This window comes from Aotus nancymaae, unplaced genomic scaffold, assembly GCF_030222135.1.
Source record: "Aotus nancymaae isolate 86718 unplaced genomic scaffold, 86718_ANA_hifiasm-v0.15.2.pri h1tg000049l, whole genome shotgun sequence".
Classification (NCBI taxonomy): domain Eukaryota; kingdom Metazoa; phylum Chordata; class Mammalia; order Primates; family Aotidae; genus Aotus; species Aotus nancymaae.
Genome location: NW_026988463.1, coordinates 16,912,569 through 16,927,078, shown reverse-complemented (window position 1 = coordinate 16,927,078; position 14,510 = coordinate 16,912,569). Strand labels below are relative to the sequence as shown.

The 14,510-nt window shown below is 46.1% G+C and overlaps 1 protein-coding gene across 2 annotated transcripts in view; it reads right to left on the bottom strand.

Moving 5' to 3' along the window:
* XYLT1 (xylosyltransferase 1) overlaps nt 1–14,510 on the bottom strand; it is a 375,146-nt gene that overhangs the window by 346,110 nt on the left and 14,526 nt on the right. The gene's annotated exons all lie outside the window — the stretch shown is intronic.

Here is a 14,510-nt window from a genome sequence, read left to right as displayed (position 1 = left end):
ATATACAGTATTACATGATATAAAATATAAAAATACATGATATAGTATGTGATATGGTCTGGCTCTGTGTCCCCACCCAAATCTCATCTCGAATTGTCTTCCCCATATATCCAGGGAGGGACCTGGTGGGAGGTGACTGGATCATGGGGGTGGTTTCCCTCATGCTGTTCTTGTGGTAGTGAAGGAATTCTCATGAGATCTGATGGGTTTAAAACTGGCAGTTTCCCCATGTTCTCTCTCTCCTGCTGCCATGTAAGACGTGCCTGGCTTCCTCTTCACCTTCCGCCACGATTGTAAGCTTCCTAAGCCTCCCCAGTCATGTGGAACCGTGAGTCAATGAAACCTCTTTTGTTTATAAATTACCCAGCCTCAGGTAGTATCTTTGTAGCAGTGTGAGAATGGACTACTACAGTATCTATTAAGATCGTACTACACGGCAGGCATTAGAAATGTAGTAATACAATTAATCACCGAACCCCAGGGGTCTTAACCTATCTAGTAGGGGTGGGACATCATGTAAATACACACCTCTTTCTGTTCCAGGGTTCAATCCAAACTGCTTTGGATTTTGTCATCACTTCTAGACTAAAGGGCTTTCATTTTGAAAGCTAAAAGCTGACCCTTTTCCTGCTTTGAGCTCCCAATGCTTTTCCATGATACTGTGAATAAAATCCAAACTCCTTGCTTGGTCTCAGTCTCAAAGCTCCCCACATTTTTCACCCACTGACCTCTCTCCCTTTCCCCCACCCAGGCTCCCCTCACTCCATGACCACCGGGCACACTGGCCTTTCATCAATTCTTTGAATCCTAAGCTTCCTCCAGTCTTCACATTTTCAGTGACTTCTGGCTGGAAATCTGTTTTCTCAGAGGTCCTCATAATGTTTCCTCTTCATGTTCAAGTGTGAGTGTGAATATCACCTCCTCAAGGCGGCCTTCCCTGGTCATCCCAGCCAAACCAGCCTCAGCCCACCTGTCACTGTCTAATACATGGTGGTCTTTAAAAGACCATTAATTGCTACTTGAACTAATTCTATTTGTATTTTTATAATTTACAGTCTAACCCCAGTACTGGAGTATAGGGGCCTTTTCTATATTGTTCATCACTTTTTTAAGTGTTTTGAGACAGGTTCTCACTCTGTCACCCAGACTGCAATGGTGATTAACAGCTCACTGTCACCGCAAACTCCTGGATTTAAGTGATCTTCCTGCCTCAACTCCCAAGCAGTTGGGTCTGCAAGCACATGCCACCATGCCCAGCTAACTTCTTCTTTCTTCTTCTTTTTTTTGGTAGAGACAGAATCTCACTATGTTGCTTAGGCTGGTCTGCAACTCCTGGTCTCAAGTGATCCTCCCGCCTTGGCCTCCAAAGTGTTGGGACTATAGACACAAGACATCATGCCCAGCTCACCATTTTACTGCAGGTGCCTAGGACAGCATCACGCATGTAGTAGGTGCTCAATAAATATTTGTTAAAATAAATACTATTTGAAGGAATTAATGGATGAAGGACAAGCATATGTTTTCAAATGTTCACAGATGTGTCCCAAGAACCTACTACAGTGCCCGGCACGTAGCAGGTGCTCAATAAGTACTTGTCATAATAGAGAGTGAAGGAATGAATGGATAAAGGACAGACATGCACTTTCAAATGTTCATTGACATGTCCCTAGAACCTAGCTATGATGCCTGGAGCATACATAGTGTATGCTCACTAAATAAATAAAAATGGGTTAGAAGAATGAATGGATGAAGGGAGGACATCATTTGTTTTTTGAGACAGGATCTCACTCTTGTCACCCAGACTGTAGTGCAGTAGCACGATCTCAGCTCACTGCAACCTTCACCTTCTGGGCTCAAACAATCCTCTAACCTCATCTTCCCAAACAGCTAGGACCACAGGCATCAACATGCCAGGCTAGTTTGATTTTTGGAAATACATTTTCACTATGTTATCCGGGCTGGTCCCAAGGATCCTGAGCTCAAGCGATCCTCCTGCCTCAGCCTCCCAAAGTGCTGGGATTACAGCTGTGAGCTACCACACTCGGTTCACTGATACATTCCAAGAACCTAGCCCAGTGCCTGGCACATACAGGGTACTCAATAAATATTAGTATCTGTCAGATGAATGGCATTTGAGTGAGCACCATTCATTGTCAAAGAAAGAGATGACCACACAGAGTGAGTTGGTTGAAGGCCACTCTTCTGCCCAAGGACCTCTCTCTCTCAAGAAGTCACCAGCAATGAAGGCCAGGAGCCCTTCCTGACAGCTGCCAGAACATCCATCTAGAGAGGCCCTGGGCTCACCTGGGCTGCATGGAGGCCTGGGCTGGGCCCTTTTGAGCGACTCTCACTGCTGGCTCAGGAAGTTCCAGTCAGCGCTGCCCCAGCAAGGAGGCTCCTCCGCAGCCTCAATGCAAACTTGCCTCAGAAAAGGCAGCTGATTAATACGCATGGAGGGTCTATTGTCTGAATTTTGTCACCAGCGGAGAAACAGCTGTTTATAGTTTGTTTATTCCTCTTCCTTTGGAGCCCCTGGGAGGAAACACAAACGCTTGTTCTCCGGGGCACCATTCAGCAGCTGAAGTGAGTGAAGAAAACGGTGTTTATTTTTAACAGGATAAAGAGCGGGAACTCTCACGAAGTTTGGACACTAGCAGGAAGACCGCTCTCCGGGAGGTGCCAGACCTTGTGGCGATGTGCTGCACCCTGCCACTCGAGGGATGCTCAAGAGTCTATTTCAACTCCCAGCTGGGAATTCAGGCTTGAGACATGGCAGTCAGCCAAACAGTAGGCTCGGGTGAGCACCTACAGATATGAGAGATCTAGAAAAGCTCTTTAGGCTTGAAAATGAGACAGCAAGATTCCTATGGAGAGCAACCACCTGCTATTTAACATAAGTGACATCCTACAAAGGGCTGTCTATCACAGTTGTGCAGGCTGAGCACTGCACAAAGGTGTCCAGAGGAGGAAGAAATCCAGCCTCTGTGAGCTGCTTGTCAAGCCATGCTCCACAGTTTCAAAAGTAAATACATAAATAAATAAAGATGACTAAGTGATAAAACAGCAGTGGGTTTATATGATGTATAAATGTATTTAGGGATTTCATCTGTAAATGTTTACTTATTGAATCTTCACAATAACCCTTCAAATTAGGGACCATTGTCATCCCCACTTTCCAGATGGCACACTGAGGCAGAGAGAGAGAATCTCACTGCTCCAAGCTCATCCAATTAGAAAGGGGTGAATCCAGGATTCAAACCCAGGCTCTTAGTTCCCATCAACAGGTGATGTTGCCTCTTCTAGAAAAAAAATAAATTGGCTTAACAAGCCCAAGAGGGTCATATTCAGAAAACACAGTGCCCCTCCCAGTCTTGGGAAGTCAGACCTGCTTTCAGAAACACCCATGTCTCCCCTCAATTCTACAGGTGATCAGGCTGGAAGGAGGTGGGAGAAGACCCCGTGGTCGGCATTATAAGGACCTCCTTCTAAAGACTCAAAAGACTTGCTCTGAACTGTTGACAGTCTGGGGATCCCCACTCAGCCTGGAGACTCAACCGACTCTCTGCGGGGAACAGCCCAACTCAACCAGAGCCAAGGCCACCTGTTCCCTCCACAGGGCCCAGTGTCAGCTGAGGCCACTTCCAAGTGCGGAGGACTGCAGCCAAACTCACCGAACCAGACACAGGGGAGCCCCAGAGGAACCCCTGTACTCAAGGGAAGAGGACGCCCTCATCCCTATCTACTCCCCCACCCTCCTGCTCCCCTCCATCCCTCCTTCCTCCTTGGGAAAGCCTGCAGATTAGAATCTCTGAAAATAGTTTTCACAACTGAGTTAGCAGCAATCAATTATTCACGACCTCGCTTCCCCACAAACTCATAGACTGTCACTGTTAGCAAGATAATTTCTGGACTCTGCCCAACAGCCCAGCTCTAAACTGTCAGGCAGCCTGCTATTTATTTCTTCTCTTCCCTAAAGACCCTTGCAAAGCCCACCAACCACTACCCTCTCAACACAAGACAGACAGACAGATAGGAAGTCCCCTGGGTGCCTGCAGCCTGGGAAGGACCTGAGAGCCAGGGGCTGCTCCCAGCCCGCGTGATATGTTTCAGGCTCGGGACAGAATGTCTGACCTTAGTTTAATCCAACTGGAAAATAGGGCTCAAGCATTCCAGACCCTGTGCCAGGCTCTGGGACAAATCCCACGTTATTTTATAAAATGCTTTGGGCTCTGAAAACATTGTGTTCTGCACAAAGCATGAACTGGGAGGGTCTCCCAGATATGCCGTCCTGCTGCTGAGGTCACGGTCAAAGACATTTGGAACTTGGCAGGAGCTCACATTTTAAGACCACCACTAGCATTTCCATCCAAAAAGCTTGAAGCTGACTTGAGGAACACATCCCCACATCCCAGGAAGAAAGAGAGAGATGCTTATTGGATGCCCTTGGAGAAAGAGTTTCAGGCTATGTCATAAGACACATGGAGGGTGGCTGGATACCAGCTATGCTGTGTGGACCAGCGACCTTCCATGAAAGCCACTTTTTCACCCTCTAAGCCTCAATCTCCACACTGGTAAAATGGGAGTGTATCGGTACCTATCTCTGGGGCTACAGTAAGGATTTTTAAAAAGTGAGGCATTTAAAAAATGCTTAGTACGCTGCTTGGCACACTGTGGACACGGTGGCCTCTGCTTCATTGTAAGACCCTGTCATTTGTGAAATGCATCACAATTGAGTAACAATTTTGGGGCAAAAGGATGTGTGCTGAAACATTAAGGAAACCTACACATCAATTATAAAATTCATCCCAATTGTCAGAAATACTATTTACTAAACACAAAAAATGTGCATCTTTGGCCGGACGTGGCGGATCACACCCGTAATCCCAGCACTTGGAGAGGCCAAGGTGAGCGGATCACCCGAGGTCAGGAATTCGAGACCAGTTTGGTCAACACGGTGAAACCCCGTCTGTACTAAAAATACAAAAATTAGCCGGGCGTGGTGGCACATGCCTATAATCCCAGCTACATGGGAGGCTGAGGCAGGAGAATCACTTGAACCCGGGAGGTGGAGGTTGCAGTGAGCCGAGATTACACCACTGCGCTCCAGCCTGGACGACAGAGTGAGACTCCGTCTCAAAAGTAAAATAAAATGGCTGTGAGCCTGGGGGACACAGTAAAAAATACCCATCTTGAAATGAAGCATATTATCATGATCATCATTATTACAATTGCTGCATTCATTTTAGGTGGGAAAATGCATACAGAATTTATGTGACTGACCTCAGGCCACACAGCCAGCAACAGAGTCTAGCCCCTACACAGCTCCAGAGGAAGGAGGGAGAGGAAGAGGCAGAGTTGACCAGGCAAATCTTCTCCCTCATCCCAGTAATAATAACAAGAACAATAATAAAAAGGAGAAGAGGAGCCAGAAGCAGCACGTTATGGCCCGTAACACAGGCCCAGGCACTGTGCTAAATAAAGTGCATGCATTAAGTCATGTATTTCTGCTGACAACGCTTTGAAGTAGGTATTACCATCCCCATTTCACAGAGGAAGGGACTGAGGCACAAAGACTTCAGTCACACAGCTGCTCAGTGGCAGGGCCAGGCTGTGAACACAGGCAGCCTGGCACCGAGTCCCCGTGCTTCTCTACTGCCTTGCCCTTCATCCCCCAACTGAGACAAACAGGGACAATTTGGTAGAGAAGGAAGTGACATATAAATGTCATGCCATGCCTGGTCTCACCCACACAACTGAGGAAGTTCCTCTGAACCCACAGAGCACGCCCTGGGCTCCCTGTGATGAAAGCAAGTTCTTGCCTCTCCTCCACTCTCTCCTGCTGCCCCAGGCCAGCTGAGCACGCCAAGGAGGGTTGGGGCCAAGTCTGCAGCCCTGTTCTGGTATAAGGCTCTGACCATAGCAGCCAACTGCTCACCACCGTCTGCAGGATCTCAGCAATTCCACAGACACAGAGAACAGGAGCCCCTGGAGAGGGGAGGAAGGGACTGGGTGTCTGCCAGGCCTGCAGCTGCAGACACTTCCCCTGTAGGCTGGGGGGAGGGGACAGGCCCAGCACCTGCGAGAGGGCCCCTCCCCTGGTTTACCTCAGTCTGGCTGGTCCTCAGTCTCATCAAGAGGATTTAGCATCAAGGGACCTGGTAGTTATGCACATGGGCTTACTGGGAGCTGTGCAACCTTGGTAAGTTACTTCCCCTCTCTGTGCCTCACCTCCTCTGTCCATAAAACAGTGACTCTGACAATGCTCACAACACAAGGTGTTGGAAGCATTAAATATAAAATGCTCAGCATGCAGTATGTGCTTAATAAATGATAGCTGCTATTACTATTTTTATTTTTGAGATGGAGTTTCGCTCTGTCACCAGGCTGGAGTGCAGTGGTGCGATCCCGGCTCACTGCAACTTCCATTTTCCACTTTCAAGCAATTCTCCCTCCTCAACCTCCCAAGTAGCTGGGACTACAGGCGCGCACCACCACGCTCAGCTAATTTTTTTTAAATTTTTAGTAGAGATGGGGTTTCACCACGTTGGACAGGATGGTCTCGATCTCTTGACCTCATGATCCACCTGCCTCGGCCTCCCAAAGTGCTGGGATCACAGGCGTGGACCAACGCGCATGGCCAGCTGCTATAACTATTATTTACCATCACCAATAGGACCACGTGTCAAGCACTAAGAACACAGGTGGACTTTAAGGTGCCATCAGTACAGGTGAGGAGCAGACAAGAACCCAGACAACAAGGCATGATTCCTTGTTCTAGAATATCTTTGGCCTCTGGATCTTAAAATGTCATTTTAAAGTGGGGTTCCATGGCTCTTGCTTTTAAGGCATTTCCTCAACTGATTTTTCAGGCAATTTCTGAAGGAAACAAAAACACTTTCTGAGCCCTTACGATGTGCCATTCACTGTTTCTACCACTGGGAACACCCTGGTGGAGTTAATGGATCCAAGACCTGCTATGATGGTGATGGGAGCTCCTAATAAAAGGTGAGAAGGGGGCCAGGCACGGTGGCTCACGCCTGTAATCCAGCATGAGCTTTGGGAAAGCAAGGCAGGAGGATCACTTGAGGTCAGGAGTTCAAGACCTGCCTCGCCAACATGGCAAAACCCCATCTCTACTGAAAATACAAAACTTAGCCGGGCATGGTGTCAGGCACCTGTAATCCCAGCTACTCAGGAGGCTGAGGCAAAAGAATCGCTTGAACCCAGAAGGCAGAGGATGCAGTGAGCCAAGACTGTAGCACTGCACTCCAGCCTGGGGAATAGAGTGAGACTCTGTCTCCAAAAAATAAAAAAAGAAAAAGGGTGAGGAGGATTCTAGAGTTTATTATTAGGTGGGAGGGGGAGGTGCTGGGTGGAAAGGACCCTTCTCTGCAGACAGTCACACTGAAACAGCCACATACACATGGAGGTGGGAAAGGACACGTGGCTCACACACACGGCTGGAAGAAGAGCCGCGTGCAACTGGGGTACAGGTACCACAAGAGACCTAAAAGGTCACAGCACAAGGGACCTAGAATCTCTTAGTCCATTTTAAAGATGGGGAGACAGAGACCTTGAAAGGCAGGGAGTCCAAAGAAAGCCACATAAAGCAAGACGCAGAATAGGTTCTGGAATCCAGGTATCCTGACCCCTGAAACTCCAGACCACTTTGTCTTGCTTTGTAAACAGACTACGACATTCCAGCACAGCACAGCCCCCCGTTACAGACAGACACTCCTGCCAGGTCCGGCCAGGCAGCCCCCCTCTGCCATCTCTCTCAATCAGTGTTACCAAGCTGGAGGCAGCGCAAGACACCACCACCCTCAAAATCAAACACCTTCAGGACGGACCCAGGACAGGCAAGTTTTGACATGGAGATGAGAGACAAGTTCCGAGTTGGGGACATCACCATTCTGCAGGGGCAAGTGGGGATCGGAAAAGCCCTTGCAAAGGACAAATATTCTTCGGTTGGAGGTGGAGTGCAGTAACTGCAGAGGGACTCTGGAAAGGTTGCTGGACACAGAGTGGTTTTGTCTCCAAACAAAGTGATCACCTTTTTCCAAGTGTTCAAGTTCTACCTCCAAATCATCTAATTTCTAACCCAGTCAACTTTTCCAGGTTTTTAATAAAACGGAGATGATGAACCCATTAGCAGGGCTGTTGGGAACCTCACCCAAGTGAACAGTTGACAGTGGCCTGGAATCCCCTGCAGGCTTTGGTTCCTGTCTTTCCTCCCAAATGACTTTCATGTCCTTGCTCCTAATGATCACACGTTTACCTCCCCTTCCTGCAATCCATGCCCGACTACCTTCTCTTTGTTTCACCTTAAATGTCACCTTGTTGGAAAAGCCTTCCCAGATGACCCTCCCTTTCTCCATGACTCACTGTCCCCTCCATCGGAAGCTGAGCTGCAGGAAGTCAGGGACACTATTTTATCACTGCTCCAACCCCAGCTCCTGTGCTGTGCCTGGCACCTAGCAGGTTCTTGGTAAAATCTGTTGAATGAATGAATAAGTATCTGCAAACATCCTGGGTACATCTATAAAGTAATATATTCATAGAAAACTTCTAGTACGTGGCCGGGCATGGTAGCTCACACCTATAATCCCAGCACTTTGGGAAGCCAAGGCAGGTAGATCACAAGGTCAGGAGTTCAAGACCAGCCTGGCCAAAATGGTGAAACCCTGTCTCTATTAAAAACACAAAAATTAGCTGGGTGTGGTGGCACATGCCTATAATCCCAGCACTTTGGGTGGGAGACCAAGGCAGGTAGATCACGAGGTCAGGAGTTCAAGACCAGCCTGGCCAAGATGGTGAAACCCCAACTCTATTAAAAATACAAAAATTAGCCAGGTGTGGTGGCACATGCCTATAATCCCAGCTACTCGGGAGGCTGAGGCAGAGAATTGCTTAAACCCGGGAGGCAGAGGTTGCAGTGAGCCGAGATTGCGCCATTGCACTCCAGCCTGGGCGACAGAGCAACACTCCATCTCAAAAAAAAAAAAAAGAAAGAAAGAAAGAAAGAAAACTTCTAGTACGTGACACATAGTAGCTTATCAATGGCTATTGCTGGGAGGACATCAAAGTCAATTTCAAACCAACAAGGTCAGCCTTCCCATTTCTGCTATGGAGTATCCTTGTGCCTAGTGAGATAGAAGACTCTTGCCTGTCACCCCAGGGACCTGCTCCCCAAGGCACAACCCACCCCAACAGGGCACTGAGTAACGAAGAGAACCCTGGCTTTACAAGACACAGGAAGACATGAAAACTCAGGGGAAAGTTCACTGGGAACCTGCAGGACACTAAAGGTCTTCTACAAACAAGACACCCTGCCACTCTTAACTAGTCTTGAAAATGAGAGGAAATTGATAAGCAGGAAAAAGGTACGTGAAGTACCTTTGCTTTGATGTGGGCAGGCTAAGTGATAACTTCCCCTAACCCGCCCATTCTAGTGACATGAAACTAGTGACGCCTCCTGCTACTGACAGACTTCCTTACTGAGTTGCTACAAGAGAAGCACTGAGCAAGCACTGAGGATTGAGGAACCTGCAGCCTATTCATAGATTCTAATCCTAAGAGAAACAAAATTAGCACTTTGTAAGGTTGGGTCATTAAGGGATCTCATAGATTAATACTACCATGTTTGCATTCTGTTTCACGAATTTCTGCCCTTATTTTTATTAATGTCCCTTTCCTACTTTCATTTTATTCTTGATTTTTTTTTCTTTTGTCTTTTTTTGTTGTTGTTGCAGACAGGGTCTCAGGCCTGGCAGCATGGCTCACACCTATAATCCCACAACTTTGGGAGGCCAAGGCAGGAGGGTAGCTTGAGGCCAGGAGTTCAAGACCATCCCAGCCTCAATCAGGTTTTTAACAGACTTTTAATTATTTTACTCTGTCATATTAATGTCAAAACCTAAAGTGCTTTTAAAATAGACTACCCATTTTCCTCTAGGCATGGTTTTAGCCTTATCTCAAGTTTTGATATGAAGTATTTTCATTTTTACAAATCAATATGTAAAATTAAATGTCAAATGTGATCTATTCGTTGATCTAAGAATTACTTAAAACAGTTTTGATTGTTTAAACTTCTATGTGAATGTCTTTTAGATGCTAATTTTCAATATATCTTATTGTTTTATGAAGGAAGCCTGGAAGATTTCTTTCGAAATCTGTTAGGTTTCTTTTTAGACCAAGTTAACTATCAGTTGTAATTAGGGCATGTTACAACATCTAGAAAGAACTCTTTAAAAAGAGAAAGTCTTCCCCTAGAATACACACACACACAGCTCTGTAAAGAGTTTCAATGAATACTTACAATTCTAAAGTCTTATCTCTTCAAAAGTAAATATAAATATTCCAACAGACAAAGTAGAGAAAACCATTAAGCCAAAGGGAAAGGGGGCAAAATACCAGAATTTAAGGGTTAAGTTTCTCATATCTGGGAATTCCACACCCAAGGATCATAACCACAATAGGCTTGCAGCTTTGCAGCCCTATTTTAAAGACGAAAACTGAGGCCTCCAGATTCTGAGTCAGACAGAAAAGATTTTAGCTGAGACCAAGGGTTTCAGGTCCATGAATCCTTTCTGAACTAAATTCAAATTTCATTCCAAAACAGCGGCTGACAGTCTTCCCTTGTGGCATTCCTGAAGTGTGTTCACTGCACCAGATAGAATCAGAAGATAGGATCCCAGCACAGCCAAGACTTTACTCCTGGTAAAGTGGGTTGGCTTAGATAAGAAACTGACAGGACTCTTTGACAAGCCCTGGAAAGGGTATTAAGTCATTTTTCAGCCAGTACCAAGCAAACCTCAAAGACGGGTGGATCCTAGGGAATCCTGACATTATTCTCCCAACCCTGTTAGCGCTTGTGCCAAAAAGTGGAGCAGCAAATGGGAAGTGACCAGCATTCAGAAACTGACGCAGGATGCTGCGTTTCTAAACAATGCTGACAACGCACACCAAGGCAGCTCCTCCAGGGGACGTCTCTGTGCTCCGATGCTGTGGCCGTGTACAGCGTATGCGGTCCCCAAAGGGATTCAATGTAAAATGACATATGCTACTGCAGGCTAGAGATCTTATTGGGGACACAGGGCTATATTCATCTGCTTTCCTGCAAGAAAACCAGAAAGCCAGAGATAAACAGAAGTCAATCAAAGCAGAAAGTGACATCTAGAAAAAGATGCCCAATTCTGCCAGACCTATTTTGCTGAATAAAGATAAGAGCCCTGTGGACAATATGGCTTTGGTATAAGAAATTAAATCATGGCACCATTCCCGAAAGCAACTAAAGCAGTTGACATCGGGCGTGTTCCCAACAGCCTGGAAGGGACTGAGAATGGAAGAACAATCGACAGTTAAGAAATTGTTTCTACGATCTCTGAATTTTGCAAGACTTATTAGGAAAATAAGCCTTGTTACTGAGTTTCAGCATTTGAAAGTATTACCGAGCTTTACTTCCTACTCTGAAAGGTAAGATTTCCAAATTAAAATATAATTGTCAATTAGTTTAAAAAAAAAACACTAGTTAAATTAATTCCACTCCTAGGTATATACTCAACAGAAATGTGTGCATATGTTTACAGAAAGATATGCACAAGAATGTTCACAGCAGCACTATTTATAATGGCCCCAAACAGAACTTCCCAAATGCCCATAGACAGAATGGATATGTTAATTGTGGTATATTCCACAATGAAATAAACAATGCAAATGAACAATTACAGTGCCACGGAACAATATAGATAGAGGGTTAGCAAACTTTTTGGTAATGGTCCAGATAGTAAATATTTTAGGCTTTGGGGCCACGCAGTCTTTGTTGCAACTACTCAATTGTGCTGTCACAGTACAAAAAGCAGCCATAGCTGATATGTAAATGAAATGGACGTGGCTGTGTTCCAATAAAGCTTTATTTATGGACATAATTTTTTTTTTTTTTTGAGACAGAGTCTTACTCTGTCACCCAGGCTGGAGTACAGTGGCACAATCTTGGCTGGGTGCAATCTCTGCCTCCCAGGTTCAAGTGATTCTCCTGCCTCAGCTACTCGAGTAGCTCGGATTACAGGCATGCATCACCATACCCAGCTAACTTGTTTTGTATCTTTTAGTAGAGATGGGGTTTCACCACGTTGGCCAGGCTGGTCTCAAAACTCCTGACCCACTCACCTCGGCCCCACAAAGTGCTGGGATTACAGGCGTGAGCTACCATGCCTGGTCAATTTGTGGACACAAATTTGAATTTCATATCATTTTAACGAGTCACAAAATATTATCTTCCCCCTCCCCCAACTATTTAAAAACATAAAATCCATCCTTAGCTCACAGGCCATATGGAAACAGGCAGAGGATCAGATTTGGCCTGCAAGCTGGGGTTCGCCAAACCCGGATAGAGATGAAACTCCCAGATACAATGTTAACCAGAACAAACCAGGCACAAAAGAATATGGACTGCATGATTCCATTTCTAAAAAGAGGCAACAATAACTGTTGGGGTTAGAAGTCATGATAGAGACCCCACCCTTGGAGGTGTGGGGTCAGATGAGACATGGGAGGGATCCCAGGAGGCTAGTGGGCTCTGAATTCAGTTGCTGGTTAGTTGGGTATGATCCCTCTCTTGAGCTGTTTAATTCATGATTTCTGCATTATTTCTAATGCATGTTCTACTTTAAGAGAAGTGTAGCAAGTTTTTATAAGGTAGCTTACAATTCAATCAGCTTCAAAAACAGCAGAAGTGTAAAAAGAACCAGAGCAATCAAATTAAATTATCTCTGACTTCTTCATGAAGCCCAGGTACCAGCCAATGCTAGACTACTCAAGAATATTTCATAATAATGGCCAGGCAAGGTAGCACATACCTGTAATCCCAGCACTCTGGGAGGCCTAGGTAGGTGGATCACTTGAGGTCAGAAGTTTGAGACCAGCCTAGGCAACACAGTGAGACCCTCAACTCTAAATAAATAATAAAAGGTAGATTTAAATTGTTTTCCCCTATTACTGTGTTTACTTCCAGGGTGGGGTGTGTTTCATGGTTTAAGGGATGGTGCTACCATCAGAATCCAACCAGGTCATTTTCTGCAGCATCTGTGTGTAAAGATGATATTCACCCAATTACCAGCGACTCCTCATATGGAAATCTGCCATCAATACTATTAACATAAACAGCATCTGGCAAAACACGTGGCCTTCAACTTGCAGCAAAACCTGCGCTGGACTCTCACAAAGGAAAAAGGCCAGGTCTGGCTTCCATTTGATTTCCAGAGAATATGCAATTAATTATTTTTTCTCACAGTCAGCAGCTGAGTCTCACTGAAATCTGTGCTTGTAATTATTGCTGTAATTATTATTTTAATACAAATCAGCAACTTATCAAAATATTACGCATTAGGTGCTACCTCTCTGCTGCGACTACGGATGGAAGGTGGAGACCGTCGCCCCAGCTCCGCTCTGTGCACACAGAGGGTAGGAATCAGGGTGAGGGTACCTCTACCAGAGCCAGATTTCCAGCTTCATAGATACCCACGTCCACAGTCAGTTCCACACTCGCCTCGTTTTGTTGTTTTTTTTTTTTTTTGAGACGGAGTCTCGCTCTGTCACTCAGGCTGGAGTGCAGTGGCGTGATCTCAGCTCACTGCAACCTCCACCTCCCAGGTTCAAGCAATTCTCCCACCTCAGCCTCCAAGTAGCTGGGATTACAGGTGCGTGCCACTGCCCACACTCGACCTCTTTTTCCAGGCAGTAAGTCACTCTGTGCATTTTACATAATGATTTGACCTTGGGCAATTCAATTCACTCACTGCTAGGTCTCAATGGTTCAGTGGTTCCATCCATGCAGTGGACAAACAGCACAAACCTTTTTTTTTTTTTTTTTGAGACAGGATCTTCTTGGTCACCCAGGCTGGAATGCAGTGGTGCAATCACGGCTCACTGCAGCCTCAACATCCCAGGGTCAAGTGATCCTCCCACCTCAGCCTCCCAAGTAGCTAGAACTACAGACATGCTACCATGCCCAGGTGATTGTTTTATTTTTATTATTTACTTATTTGTTTATTTTGGGATGGAGTCTTGCTCTTGTTGCCCAGGCTGGAGTGCAGTGGCACAATCTCAGCTCACTGCAACCTCCACCTCCTGAGTTCAAGTGATTCTCCTGCCTCAGCTTCCCAAGTAGCTGGGATTACAGGCGCCTGCCACCACGCCTGGCTAATTTTTGTATTTTTAGTAGAGACGGGGTTTCGCCATGTTGGCCAGGCTGGTCTCTTGATCCACCAGCTCGGCCTCCCAAAGTGCTGGGATTACAGGCATGAACCACTGCGCCCGGCCTGTTTTATATTTTGGTAGAGACAAGGTCTCACTATGTTGCCCAGGCTGTTCTTGAACTCCTGGGCTTCAGCGATCCTCACATCTAGGCCTCCCAAAGTGCTGGGATTACAGGCATGTGTCACCTCACCCAGCAACAGTATCAACTTTCTGGAACACCTAATAGGAGTTGCTTGGTGACATCTTTCTGTGCG